The sequence below is a fragment of the Podarcis cretensis genome (assembly GCF_951804945.1).
Source record: "Podarcis cretensis genome assembly, chromosome: 7".
Classification (NCBI taxonomy): Eukaryota; Metazoa; Chordata; class Lepidosauria; order Squamata; family Lacertidae; genus Podarcis; species Podarcis cretensis.
In genome coordinates, this window is record NC_137176.1 from 15,093,881 (window position 1) to 15,108,695 (window position 14,815).

The 14,815-nt window shown below is 42.7% G+C and overlaps 1 protein-coding gene across 8 annotated transcripts in view; it reads left to right on the forward strand.

Moving 5' to 3' along the window:
* Nucleotides 1-14,815, forward strand: part of TRIO (trio Rho guanine nucleotide exchange factor) — a 259,894-nt gene that overhangs the window by 193,640 nt on the left and 51,439 nt on the right. The gene's annotated exons all lie outside the window — the stretch shown is intronic.

Here is a 14,815-nt window from a genome sequence, read left to right on the forward strand (position 1 = left end):
TGCTCGCACAACACACTGGCCAGACCTTGGCTTAACAAGACTGCATGAGTATGTGAGCTCCCTTCTCCTTTTTGCAGCCAAGCCATATTGAACCAAGCCAAGGTTTAGCATAGCCTGTCATCCAAACTGAGTCTGGTGGTTAAGCTCTCTCCTCGCTAGCCGTGAGCTATATAACCAAGATCTGGGTTTAGTTAAACCTTGTGGCTAGTGAGGAGGGTGGGTAACAAGCCCTGATTTGGTTGACATGCTAATCCAGACCAGGAAGGAGAAAATCAGCTGTGAGTTCCTCTCCAGGATCCCATGCAGTCTCACTAAGGTGCAAGGTTTGACTTCACCTGGTGAAAACCAGGCCAGTGTGCCAGGAGTGAGAGAGCGCAGCTCCAACTCCTCAACATCCATGTTGCCCAGAGAAAACTTTGGAAGCTGATCAAGGGGGTCAAGGTTCGCACTGGTCTTTGGAGAAAGGAGTGGTGAAAGAGATTTATACTGCTTTTCTCCTGAGGTCAGCACAAAGTGTGAGAGAGATACTCCCACCTTGAATGCAGCAAAGAACTTGAAGGCACTGGGTAAATAACGCCCACAAATAATGTCTGTTAACACCAGCGTGATATTTGTGGACCCTTGCGCATGACAATCTCGTGCTTGGCAGTCTGAGGGAGTTAGAGAAGTTTCAGGGGAGCGCCGTGTGTTTAGAACAAACCAAAAGATATATTGTACGTACTTGTAAAACAGACTTACCCAGCACAAACTGCTTGTTAAAGTCTGAGCCGTTTGTTCCATACTTAATTGGTATAAGACATCCGTGTACTCAGAACTGTCTCGGTGTTCTGTTTAATGTATTTGTCAGACTCTTCATAACAGTTTGCCCTGGAGAGAGAATGCAGCCTTCAAGAGTCTCACCACCACAACCTTCTTACATGCACTAGGAAGAGCTTGCAGAGTAGACATAGTAAAGTAAACTGGTTTTAGATACTTAGCTTTGAATGTTTTCTCCGGTTTTAGAGAGAACCAAATCATGGAACAACTTATCATTAAGTTGCAATTGTTAAGAATTTTTCCCGGGGGGAAATAAACCTTAGCATATATTTAAGACCCTGTTTGCAGCCTATCTGCTAAGCAACTGAGCTGTGAACCAAGAACTCCCAGGTTTTAATCTTGTCTCTGGCCTGAGTATCCTTCAGTAAGCCAATAACTCTGAACCTCGCCTGCAATCTGTGGATAATACTTTAAGGACTGTTGGACAGTTTACTGAGAGTTTATGAAGTGCTTTGAATGCTCACATCTTTGATTGCTTATTATTGATAATGTTATTATTACAAAGAAAACCTTTTACAGCTAAACCTTAGGATGGTTAAAACACCAGTATGCTAGGCTTTGTTTATTCTGCTCGCTTGTTCTTCATCAACCAAAATATGCAAGCTGTCATATTGCTGGGGGCATATTTCTGTGCAGTATTGGTTTTTAATAGCTCTCAATAAAAGGCTTTGTGTGAACACCGGGCCTGTCGCACACACTTAAATATACAAGCGGTTTGAGTTCCTGGACGACACTTGACCATGCAGTCAGATGTGTTGGTGGAGTGAAATCAGGTTGTGTATGTGACAGGATGGCTACATTTGCTTCTGTCTCTTTCTAAAGTCATTTCAACATTAGCAGAGAATGTTCTGAAATCAGCGGGTGTCAGGGCCACCGGATTCTGATGATGTAGCAACAGCAACTGAATTGACTGGTGTTCCTAAAAATCACGGTTGATACGCCAGCCCATGATAAACAACTGCCTCTCAGGCCTTGAAGGACTTGATTAGCTTATGATACCCTGTTTTAAGTCAACTATGTCAATGTATTATTTGTTTCTTATCAGGTTTATAACTTGTCCTTCTGCACTAGGCTTTCAAGGCAACTGACAAAAGGACATAGCAATACAGTATAAAAAGAGTTATTAAGGTGTAGGAACCACAATCACTACAGAAGAACAGTAAATTGTTCAGCTGCAGAGAGAAGGTCTTTGTGTGCTTGCCTGCATCAGATTGTTCTTGCTTCTTAAAGTAATTTAGGTGATAAACACAGCATTTCTCAAGATAGCTTAGCGAATTTATTTTGCAGCTGTTTGGGACTTCTTGTTTCCGTGTTTGTCCACAGGGCTGCTTTGAACATTGTGGCCAGTCTTTCATTGGGAGTGCAATTAATTCCACGTGCCACTAGGCCGCATGACAAACTGTTTCTGATGTTATCAGGACTTTGAAAAGCAGTTTGTGATATAGCGGTTAAGGGCTTTTATGGATTAAGAGGACTTCCATGATAGCACCTGAGTGTCTTCTAAACATAAATTTAAAAAATCCATAACAAACTTGCAGAAAAATGGCAAGGAGTTCAGTTTTAGTGATTCTGAGTTTTGGGCAAAATGGTGTTGCAAATCTCTTGCAACTTTTGGGGTTTCAGTAACGTAAGTAAGCTTATTCCTGGCCAGCGTTTACCATAAAACATAACTGAATCATCTGGTAAGGCAAAAGGATTTAGGTATTATCTATGTCGGTTTATTCTGTATTTCCTTGACAGTGCCTTGAAAAATTAAAGCAGAGTTGGGGATCTGTATGCTTGAGTCATAATTTTGCCAGTAAGTGTTCTAAGGCATGCATATTCAGAAGCTCAGGATTTTGCTTCCAATTAGTCGGCTAATTAATTGCTTAGTTGTGAATTGCCACACTTTCACCGCTCAATTTTGGAGCTCCTCAGAGAACGTGAATGGGTTAAATGAAATCCTAGTTAGTCATAAATGTGGACATTCTGATGTCTTGCTCAGGGTTTTTTTTTTAATCTCCCATTGTGCTAATGTCTCATTCACTTGCATCAGTTTTGGCAAGATTTGTAAAGTCAGACGAACTAGAAGCTGAGACGCATTTGCCACACCTGAATGTTCCTTGTTCCAGCTGTGGCTTCATTTAACAGTCCACATTTGAGTAGTCACTTCTTTTTCACGAACAACAAAAGTTAGAAGGCAGAATTCTTTATGCAGTCTTTTTGACCACCTTGAAGCAATTCCTGAGCCTTTCAGGCAATCTCCCATCAATTTCAAAAAGGCCTTTAATAGGATACTGTAAAGAAAGCAGAGCTGTTGGCTGTGTCTTGCAGGCAGGGGGTGTGTGGGGTGGAGATGCAGTGAATTATTCAGCACTTGGAAGAAAAGGCCTTTAGGCCATTTGCACTCAGCATCTGGCTGACCCAGTAAAAAAAATTGCTTTTGTTTGCAAGGATGCAAAGCTACATGAAATAATACCCTAGATATTTTCCAAAAGAAACAGTTTTCTAGTCATTCAGTTCCTTTGCAAACTGGCTTTTTTAAAAAATATCTGTGGGGTAGAAGGAACCGCGAGAATTCAATGAACAGGGCAATCTTTGTGTTTATAACCTAAGAAACCAAAACCCTACTGGGTGCAGCTGTGCTGGTAGTGCTGAAACTGTAGGCACATTGTACAGTAAAGGCAAGAAGAACTCTGTCCAGAATTTGTTATAAAGTCACATTGTGCTTACCCAGAAAGTATTGACCCCCAAAATGATTTACCGATGCTTTCTTGTTGGGGAAGATTGTGCAGCTTTTTTGGCCGAGGCCGAGGTAGTTAAGGGCAGAGAACAAAGATGATGCTGGCAGGATGGAATGATTCTTTGCTGTTGAGTTCATGAGCAAGCCCTCCCTGCCTCTCTCCTTACAGGAAATGTGTACTGTAAATAAAATTCCTGGTAATTTGTGTAACTTGCATTTTAATCCAAGCATTGAACAGTTGCGGCCTTATGTTGGACCTTTTGACTTTTGGGATTGGGTGGCCTTGCGTCCTGTGAGTTTGAGCAATGCAGCATGATTTCCAAGTTGCATTTTGCCAAAATGACAAATTGTGATTTATAAGACTAGGGAATTATTGTAAAGTGCGTAACAGAGAGAAATTTGTTCAGTAGTTCAGTGGAGTGGCATGGAGCCTCCCTCCCCATCCCGCACCAAATGCTCCATCTATTAATCCCGTATTCTCTTCAATATAAAATTCTCAAAAATGAGGAGCAGTATTCACAGTAATATACATCAAAAAATCAATGAAAGCAGGAACTTAAAAGCAGGCAGAGGGACAACAACTACTAAGCCAATATTTTAGCACTGAAGGGCCTCCATAAATAAGGAGTCTTTGGAGCCTTTATAAAACGTAACCACCCACCTAAGCTTTCTTACACAACCAGCGTTAATTGGGAAGGGTGCAGGAGGGGCCATACTCGAAAATTAGATTCTGCAATTTCATGCGGCTTTCATGGACATAATAATCTAGAGAACGTCCTACGACTATGTCTTACAATAAAAGAAGAAAAGGTGGGTTTTGCTGGCAAACCATGTTTTCTTGGCAAGGTGGAAGGGCCAAGGAACAGAGAAAGGCCTTGGTGCGACCTCCTCTAAATTCCCAGCTCCTTCTTGCCATAGCGTGTCAGGTTTACTGCATGTTGGCAAAGTGTTTGTTGTATAGATTGGACCAGGGGTAGGCAGCCTAAGGCCCAGGGGCCAGATACTGCCCAATCGCCTTCTCAATCCAGCCCACAGACGGTCCGGGTTTCAGCATGTTTTTACATGAGTAGAATGTGTCCTTTTATTTAAAATTCATCTCTGGGTTGTTTGTGGGGCCTGCCTGGTGTTTTTACATGAGTAGAATGTGTGCTTTTATTTAAAATGCATCTCTGGGTTATTTGTGGGGCATAGGAATTCCTTCATTTTTTCCCCTTCAAAATATAGTCTAGCCCACCACATGGTCTGAGGGACGGTGGACCGGCCCACAGCTGAGAAAAGTTGCTGACCCCTGGTTTCGACCAAGGGGGCTGTTGTCTCTGACCCCCATTGTCCAATACAGTTACTTTAGAAGGGAAGACTCTGCCTTCCTTCGCCCCCCAAAGCAGCTGGTGTGGGGAAGGATTTCTTTGCTGTAATTTATAAAAGAAGGCCTAAACAATTAAATTGCAAAAAGAACATCAATCACATTGGCACAGTGATAATACTTTCTAGCCATTATGACACTCAAACTAAGATGAAAATATGTCTTCAACAAAAGTTTTGTGATACTTCTGTAAATATATAGTTGCTAATGGCTGCATCCTGTTTAAGAAGGCAGAGCTTAAAAATAGCACCTCCTATTGGCCACTGTCTTCCCACACAGATATTCCATATACAGTGGTGCATCGCAAGACGAAAAGAATCCGTTCCGCGAGTCTCTTTGTCTTGCGGTTTTTTCGTCTTGCGAAGCAACCCTATTAGCGGCTTAGCGGATTAGCGCTATTAGCGGCTTAGAAAAAGGGAGAAAAAAGGGGGGGAAAGGGGGGGAAACCCGCAGGAACTCGGAAGACGTTTTTGTCTTGCGAAGCAAGCCCATAGGGAAATTCGTCTTGCGAAGCGCCTCGAAAAACGGAAAACCCTTTCGTCTAGCGGGTTTTTCGTCTTGCGAGGCATTCGTCTTGCGGGGCACCACTGTATACACACAGAAACGCATATGTATGTGATGCTATATTTGACAGTGTACATACAGGCTTTCTCATAATATTTGAAGAGACCTTCGCTAGTATAGGAAAAGTTCCCAAGGAATGGTAGAATTATTTCTGTATCATAAAGTGGTGTGGAACCATTTTTTCCATCAGTTCTAAACATTCACTAGAATCGAAATAGCCAAAAATATATGTGAGCATTTACAGTAACCAATCACACACACACACACAAAACAATGATAAGTCGTGGCATTTCTCCCTCCCTTTTGGCAAGTAGCTTCTGGTGTTTATGATTGGGATAGCCATAAGTTGAAAAGTAAGGTAGCATTGCAAAAGAATGCCTAACTCATGATTTTCAAGCTTAATTTCATGATACAGCAATGTGCTTTTTATTAGCTTGACTAGGAGAAGGCCTTACTGCTAGATGGGTTGGTCCCTTGCTTTTGCACCGTGAAATTAACCATCCACGGTCCTTTCTGCTCACTGAATTGCATTCCAGCCTTCCAGAGGGAACGAATGAGCTAGTTGTCGGCGGAGCCAAGGATTTTTCTTGAACTTCAGCTAGGCTAGTTACGGTAGAGGGTAAGCCATCGCATCTGGCTATTCCCACGTGTGAGCCTAAAATCTGGAGCTGCGCTGTGCAAGTGAGTCAGAGGAGAGCATCCCCTGAAGGGAGTCACTGCATTGAAGCTTCGACAAGGGGCTTTAAAAGAGCTGTTATTCTGCTCTCAGTTCTTAGCTAAGGAGTTCTCAGAGGGAAGGAGGAGGAGAAGGAGGAGAGCACAGTCTGTGGAAATCCTCTGCAGAAGTTTTGCAGCAAGCTAACAGTTTGCCATGTCAAACGGAGTAGAGCAAATTGACACCCTGGAATCTCTTCATTCACCGTACTGTGGAAATGGGCAGCCGGGCAGCTGCAAATACTGGATCCTGGACTTAGGTACAGATGGCAGGCAAATATTGGTTTGGGCGGGAGGAGGGCAAAGGGTTTCTTCCTCTCCTTTTCAGAAGCAGATTTGTTTAGGCGAACAATATAGTATGCTGTGGGCTTAATACAAGCAAAGGGGAGAGCAAATGTACTTCAAATAATTTCTATCAGAATCTTATTTCTAGAAGATACAAGCACAGCGATGCTATTCTTTCCATTCCTAAATTGCTGTAAAGGGAGACAGGGGGGGTGGGGAGTGGAAATGAGGATTTGCTAGCCAGAATGGGGAAGAGTAGCATAGCTGTTCCTGTCCAATAGTCTACCTAAGAATATTTATCTGTAGCAAAATGAAGCCACTTTCCGTTTGCATGAAATGAAGGTTGATGCGGCGGGGGGGGGGGGGAGATGCATGATCTAAAATGTCATTTATCTTATGCAAATTTTTGAAAACCTTCTCCAGTAAGGGGAAAAAAGATTCAAACATCTACAAATCAAACATTTCCAATTAAATATGATCAGGCAAGTCAGGAATAAAAAAGGAGACAGTCTATTAATACATCAGTGCTAACTGTGTGTCTTCTATACACTATCACAAAGATACGCAAACCTATCAAGGATCAGATTTTTCTGTTTGCCTGTTGTACCAGACCAGCCATCCAACAAATGGGTTGATTGGCTTTCAATATTATCAGATGCCATTATCTGTTCCAAAACAAGTTTTATCTTCTTCTGTGGCGTTGTTTAGTCTGCCCGCATGAGCAGCCATTAACTTAAATCTAACCAGGGTAATAAATTTTAAAGGTCTGTGTTCCTTTGGGTGAATGAAATGGGATACTTGAAACTTGCTTGATGAATAGAAATTACAAGGATTTGCACTAGAGACTGTTGAAACCCATTGTCATAGAGGTTGATTAAAATGTATCTGGATCTTTATGTTTCCCTACTTATCTTGAATGTAATCTAAAAGCAGCCACTGGCATTCTAAGGATCTAAGGCATTCTAATGTTCATGTGCAGCCTGATCCTGTTTATAACTTAAAGGTAAAGGTAAAGGGACCCCTGACCATTAGGTCCAGTCGTGACCGACTCTGGGGTTGCAGCGTTCATCTCGCTTTATTGGCCGAGGGAGCCGGTGTACAGCTTCCAGGTCATGTGGCCAGCATGAGTAAGCCGCTTCTGGCGAACCAGAGCAGCACACGGAAAAGCCGTTTACCTTCCCGCCGAAGCGGTACCTATTTATCTACTTGCACTTTGATGTCCTTTCGAACTGCTAGGTTGGCAGGAGCTGGGACCGAGCAACGGGAGCTCACCCCGTTGCGGGGATTCGAACCGCCGACCTTCTGATCGGCAAGCCCTAGGCTCTGTGGTTTATAACTTACTCAGAATCAAATCCCACTGGCTTCACTGCTGCTTACCAGTTAGGATTGGTAGCTCAAAGTGAATTAGGAACAGTTTGGGTAGACTGAACCTGGGGCATGCATCTGGGCTGGAGGAGTTTCAACTGTGGAAAAATTACCATAAGGTACGGCTGATATGTGACAAATGTCTGAAATGAAGTGGAAACAGCATGGAACTGTGTACCTTTCATGTTCTTTGCAGTGGAAGAGTTCTTGTGCCTTTTGAAAAGTCTGTAGATCTCACTGTGCTGTTCATGATAAATTCCAGCTCCAAAGATAGCATAAACTTCTCTGAGGAACATCTGACAACCTCCCAGATGCGTTACTTAGCAGGAATGTTTCTCAGATGCCTCAGCCTGCAGTGTCGTTCGGATAGATGCTGTACCAAACCAGGTAGATAAAGCACATTCCGTTGTGCATTGCATTTGCCAGCTTAGGCTCATAGAGCATGCTCACGCTGGGCACAAGCAGCAGGAAGTAAGTGCACCTGGCTAGATGGCACATTTTTAAAAGCATACTGGATCTGTGAGCAACCTAAGAGGGGAAACATGAGGCAGAAATGGATTATAAGGGAATTTTGCTTTCATGCAAGAATCTGATTATCTCAAGCTCATGTTTGTGGCCACTGCGCTATGCATGCTGATGACTATCTAAAAATTAATTGAAACTATTACTTCCATGCATTGGCATTTAGGCTTATTCATTTTTCCTCTTTTCGAGGTCTTTCAAAGCCTCCTGACTTTATTAATCATTGTTGCACATTTTAGTGCAGAAATCAATATTTCCAAGGCCACCCTAATGTTTTCCCACTTACGCCTCAAGTTAAAAATGGCTAGCAAATGGCTTGCATTCCAATGATCTGAATCACCTGGCAGGAAGTCTATATAGTTCCTGGGTGTTGTGCAATCCATTCTGGTTTTTTTATCCTGTTTCCTTTTGGTCTGTGTAGAACTCCTCACATTGTTAACACCTATAGAGGATGCTCTGGGGGCAAGTCAGCAGAAATGACTGAAATTGTATAAACCGAAACCTCATTAATTACCATTGTACATATTGCATGTTTGTAAATAAGAACTGAAATTTGTAAGATTCAACCTCCTCTTTGATACATGGTCACTTCTATTTAAAATAGACAGAGGCCTTTCAATATGATTCTCCTCCAGACATCTATAGTTGCTATATCACACTTTGCAGTACTGGGATGTTGGCTGCAGCTGCGCAGCAAGCATGCTTTTCCACCAAACTTTTTCTTTGAGTATTAAAATTCATACATGTTTTAAAATCTAGATTAAAATCCTTTGTTACCACATGACAATGCCTTAAAAACAAAACAGTCAACAAGTTGTCCTCTCCCAGGAAGAATGGGAAGAGAAACTGTTACCCCATTTTCTGCCCCAATGTAAGATTCTTTAGGGAAATGTAACAGGGAGAGATTAGAGTAAAACAAAAACATCTTGTTATCTACAGATGAAGGACTGTATACAAATTTAATAAATTAATAATAATAGATTTTTTTTCCACTGTAGGGAGCAGTGGAAATGTACAGTCATACCTCGGTTTACAGACCCTTCAGGTTGTGTTTGTTCAGGTTATGGACGCTCTGAAACCCCGAAGTACCGGAACGGGTTACTTCCAGGTTTCGGAGGTCGCGCATGCACAGAAGAGCTAAATCGCGCTTTGTGCATGCGCAGAATCACTGAATCGCAACCCGCGCATGCTCAGACGTGGCGCTGCGGGTTGCGAACGCTGCGGGTTATGAACGTGCATCCCGCACGGATCACGTTCGCAACCAGAGCATCCACTGTATATTGGACTGTGTAATGGACACACTTGATTTTTATTTTCAAATAACCAGAGGCATACCTTCCTACTTCCTTAACAGATCATACGAAGCCATGTTTCCCTGGGAAATTTCAAAGGTAACATGGAACAGTATGGATGGAAACCGAAAGAAACATGAGACGTGTTAATGCATTCTGTAGTGTAACAGGAAATAGTGGGAGGAGGGTTCCATTAGTTTTGCCTTTTAGTTAATACAAAATCCTATTGACCCTAATCAAACATGCGCAAATGGAGACCCATGAAAGTAAGCCTGGGCTGCCTTATGTTTTCCAGAGCAGGAATTGCTCCATTCTTGCCACGAGACTGCACACACTGAGTATTGCCAAGCACTGCAAGACACGTCCACGTGGGACTCGTTTTCGGGGAGCTGTAGCGCAGATTCAGCGCATCTGATCCCCACAATCCAAATGCATTCTGATTTTCCACTTCATTTATCTGTTTATAAAACAGACAAAACAATTATAAAACAAAATCATCCCAAATGGAAGAGAACAGTATAAATTGAGGAAAAGAAACAGGTCTCACAAGTCTTTAAGATCCACAAGCATGAGACTCGTAATCTCGGGATTGTGGATTCGAGTCCCACGTTGGGTGGAAGGTTCCTGCACTGCAGGGGGTCGGACTAGGCGAACCTCCCTGGTCCCGTCCAATTCTACAAATCTGTGATTCCGTAATCTAGACTGGGGCATCTGTATCCCTTTCTGTGGGGGCACCGCTTCCTGTTGTGTGCGTTTTATCGCCCTGCAGAGAGAGCTTGTAGCTGCTACATAAAAGGTAAAGGGACCCCTGACCATTAGGTCCAGTCGTGGCCGACTCTGGGGTTGCGGCGCTCATCTCGCTTTACTGGCCGAGGGAGCCGGCGTACAGCTTCCGGGTCATGTGGCCAGCATGACTAAGCCACTTCTGGTGAACCAGAGCAGTGCACGGAAACACGGAGTGGTACCTATTTATCTACTTGCACTTTCTGGCATGCTTTCGAACTGCTAGGTTGGCAGGAGCAGCGACCAAGCAACGGGAGCTCACCCCGTTGCGGGGATTCGAACCGCCGACCTTCTGGTCAGCAAGTCCTAGGCTCTGTGGTTTAACCCACAGCACCACCCGCGTCCCTTCAGCTGCTACATAGAGAGGCTGAAAAAGAGTGGGGTTAGGTGTTGCTCACGTAGGGCTCTCATATTTGTGCCCAGGATTTGTTGCCGTAATTGATTCCGGCTGTACTTCAGGTAAGATTTATGGCTCAAATGGAACACACGAGCTTTCCTCGCTAAGTACTTTTTTTTTTTAAAAAAAAAAACCATTCACATCCAGTATCACGATGGTGCGTGCATGTAATATATCTCTCCGTTTCTACTTGAGGGATAGTGTTACCGTGAAGCGGTTGCTGGGAAAGGGCGCTCAGGAAAAGAGGGTGAAGGCTGGAATGCAGTAAAGTATCCAGTGTAGCTTGCAGGGTGGTGTAACTCTTGGATGTGTGCCAGTTCTGAAAGAAGTGCGTAGTCCTAGCCTTTGTGGCACAGATGGAAGTTGTTAAATGTGTTGCTGTAGACCCTCGCCAGAGTCGGCCAGAACAATGGGCTGCAAAATCTCCCCTGGAACAGAGCACATCTGGGTGCTGTGGAGAGGCATGTCTGTCGGCTAATGCACTGCAGGCCTGTGTTTCCTACCTTCTCTCAGTGGGGACTGTCTCTCAAGCGTTCTTTTGTGCACAATTCATAAACAGGAAGTTCCAGTTGAAATCTCCCTTTTAACGAACTTGAAGGTCATTTTTTTTAAAGGAAAAAAAAAACCTATGTTCACGTGTGCCCATGGAGAGGGGAGGAGGGTGTCTAAGGAAATAACGATTTGCTCCTGAATGGGCTTTTGTTAGCTTGAGTTTAGGGGCACAATTTCTGCCTGTGATGGATGTGGTCTGAGGTTCGAATTCTTCCAAAGAGCTTTAGAAGAGACGGGGGCCCAACCTCATTGCATGTAAACCACAATAAGGTGAGAGACCCCCATCATTTTCTTCCCACCCACTTGCTCCTTTTAAATATCAGTTCTCCCTAATGTATTGTAGGGCTAATTCATGCATGTTGGGTTCATAACTTGGTGGTAATAAAAAAAATGGGAACTCACATAGGATTTGAGCCATCGCAAATCAAACACCATTTGCATTGCAAGTCAAACCCAGTGCTTTTCTATGCAGTCAGTTTATGTGTTCTGCGTCAGATGGTCACATTATGTTCATGTATGTGTGAACTAGCTGGAAGCTCCTTTCTGAAGGTCATTAAAGGTGGAAAACTGGAGGGGGTTGTCAGAGCTAATAACAACTTGGCATGGGAATGTTGAGGGTGCATGAAAAGGTAGGAGAGAAACATATTAAAGCACCATCTCTCTGAGTTTCACTTCCTTGATCCAGTTAAGCTGAACTGCTAAATAGGGGTGTCTTTTTAAGGGTCTAGTTTTGACCCATAAGCAGTGGGACAATGTTCTTGCCTCCATAGCATGGGGCTTTTTGCATTACAGATTGGGAAGCAGCTCTGTGGCAACTCTCAGTGCTACAAAGCTGATTTGAGAAGGCTGAACCTCTCAAAATTTGATGGAAACCAAAAAGGCCAGATTTCTTGGGGCTGAAAAGGTCTCTGATGAACTCCAAAGAGCCATCCCATCAGACATCTAAACCCAGCTGTTCACCTGCCTAGCTCTTTCAGGAATCTTTCTATGAATCTTAGTCATAGCCTTCAAACCACTTCCTCCGGATTAGTCCCAGTGACTTCACTATGACTACTCCAGAATAAGTATGTTTGTGGGTATGTTGGTCCTTAACATTCCCCATTGGTTTTGAAGTGGATACTTTTGTTCTATCATTTCTTGTAATGTCTCAGGAAAGGGGGAAAACATATACTTGCATAATTCCTAAAGAGCCTTCAAATCTTAATTACTAATTCATCAGGCAAAGACATTTTTTTCTATTGTATGTTATGCATTACTAAATGCATGTGTTAATAAGCCAACATTGTATTATTACATGATCATGAACTTGCCTGCGAAGCATCTTTAGTTATGCCCTTCTCTCTCTCTCTTACTTTCATATGCAGAGAATTGTAAGTCTTTGTTAATCCATATGGAGGAAGGTGCTGGCTTTGAACCCCATTAAATACATTGGGGATTTATTTACTTAACCCACAGCTTCTCAATACATTTGCTATTAAAACAGTGTTCCATAGGATAATGGGAGGGGGGGGAATGCTTTCCTAACAGTCTTATAGCTTTGCATCCCATCAAAGTTTATGCATTGCTTGCAAGTTGCATGAAGCTCTGAAGGGAAGAGGAATATGTTGGTATCCATCTGTTTCTAGAGACAAAGGAGCACATGTTCCCCACTGAAAGTAATAGCCCTTCCCTAACACCCCATACACCCCAAGAGGAATATAATATAATCTTCTTTGTACATATAGTAGAAGGATATTTATAATTTATCACTCCCTACCTTGGTGATTCCTTAACTTAGATACCTGGGGTACAGTTTTGACTTTTTGTTTTCTAGATGAAAATTGGTGATGCCCTTGACACTTGGAAATAGAGAATTTCATACTCTTGATAAATCCCAGAAAAATGGGTAGACATCATCATTGCAAACGCATAATAGCCATTAATATTGCCTCCTGTCATCTTGCTTTTCCCCTTTGTCTTGTGACTTCTAGACTGTAGTGATGGTTCTGCAATTGCCCTGCACTCATCAGCTGTGAATACCAGGAAATCCTGGTATATGCTTTGCTTCTTTCAAGATGATATATTGGGACAGAGATGTTGGCTCAATGCTTTGGACGATGTAAAGTGTTGGGTGCATCTAGTGTAGTACCTTAATTTTTCAAGATGCATTTCAGCCCCTCTGGCAGTGTTAACACACTGTTTGAGAATCAATGCCCTAGCTATGAAACATGTTTGCTGCAGAATTCCTATGAAAATTGGTGAGGTTTTGGTGCTGGAGCTATTTGCTGTGCAACTGTGATTTTACTTCATACTCTCTAAGGAACATTACACACATTGCATAGCAGTGAATCAAAGTTTTCTGCAGTGCATTCACTCTGTGCCGTAGTTCACACATAATACTAAGCCATGGTTTGTTTAACAAACCACAAGTTTTTCTGCAGCTGCTCAAACAACCCAATAGCTTGTTTCTCCACAGTTTGTTTTCTTTCCAACTACTCTTTGCTTCTGCCTTTGTAGCTTGATGAGTGTCTGAGGTGGGTAAATTGCTGGCTTCACACATAATACCATGCCATAGTTAAAGCATAGTTCATTAGGCAACAACAAACCATGACTTCGTATTGTGGTTTGTTGGCATTAAATAAGCCGTAGTTAAACCATTGGGTAAAAGTTGGATGATCACATTAACAATTTTAAAATAAATCGTAGTTTAATCAACCCATGGTTTAGCTCTATGTGCGAACCAAGCCAGTGAAGGGTTGCAACTAAAGCTGGGTCTCTCAAGTACCTATATGATGATTGCACAGGCTTTTTGCCTGCACACTTCTTGAATCCAAGATAGTTTTATAGGTATACCTTTAAAGCAACTTTAAAACATGGATAACTGAAGTTGAAGAAAAGTGGTGATGCTTTTGACTTGTGTTTATCCTTTGGGGTGCAGAGAGGAGCAGTGGCATGTTGTTGTTAATGTTGTTGTTGTTGTTAAAAATGGATATTTCATGCACCTAGCAGCGGCTTTATTTCATCAACTGATTCATCATTTTCATTGAGATTTGGAGCAAACGGAGCTAAGAAACAATTCAGTGGCAAAAGCTGCAGAGCTTCCCCCCCCCCCCCTTCAGAACACTGTGTTTTAATCAGAACTTGTCATGATTTTGGAAGTGCAGAAAACCAGCCGTACCACAAAAATATATCGGTTGAAACATGGAACTCTTGGCACTCATGCTAAAACAAGCCCCACAGCACAGTGATGGGTTTTTTTGCCAGAAGAAAGCCCTTAAGTAATATCCGTATAAATCCGAAACCTCCGGTTTTAATCTAGAGAGAGGGCTAAAGTTGGCTCTATTAACTGCATCACATAAAGTGATGCCTGATTCAGTGATGATGGAATCCTTTGTTCTTGGCTACTAACAACATGAATGATACTTTTCCTTTTGTAGTTTGGAAAGCATCCTCTTTGGAGG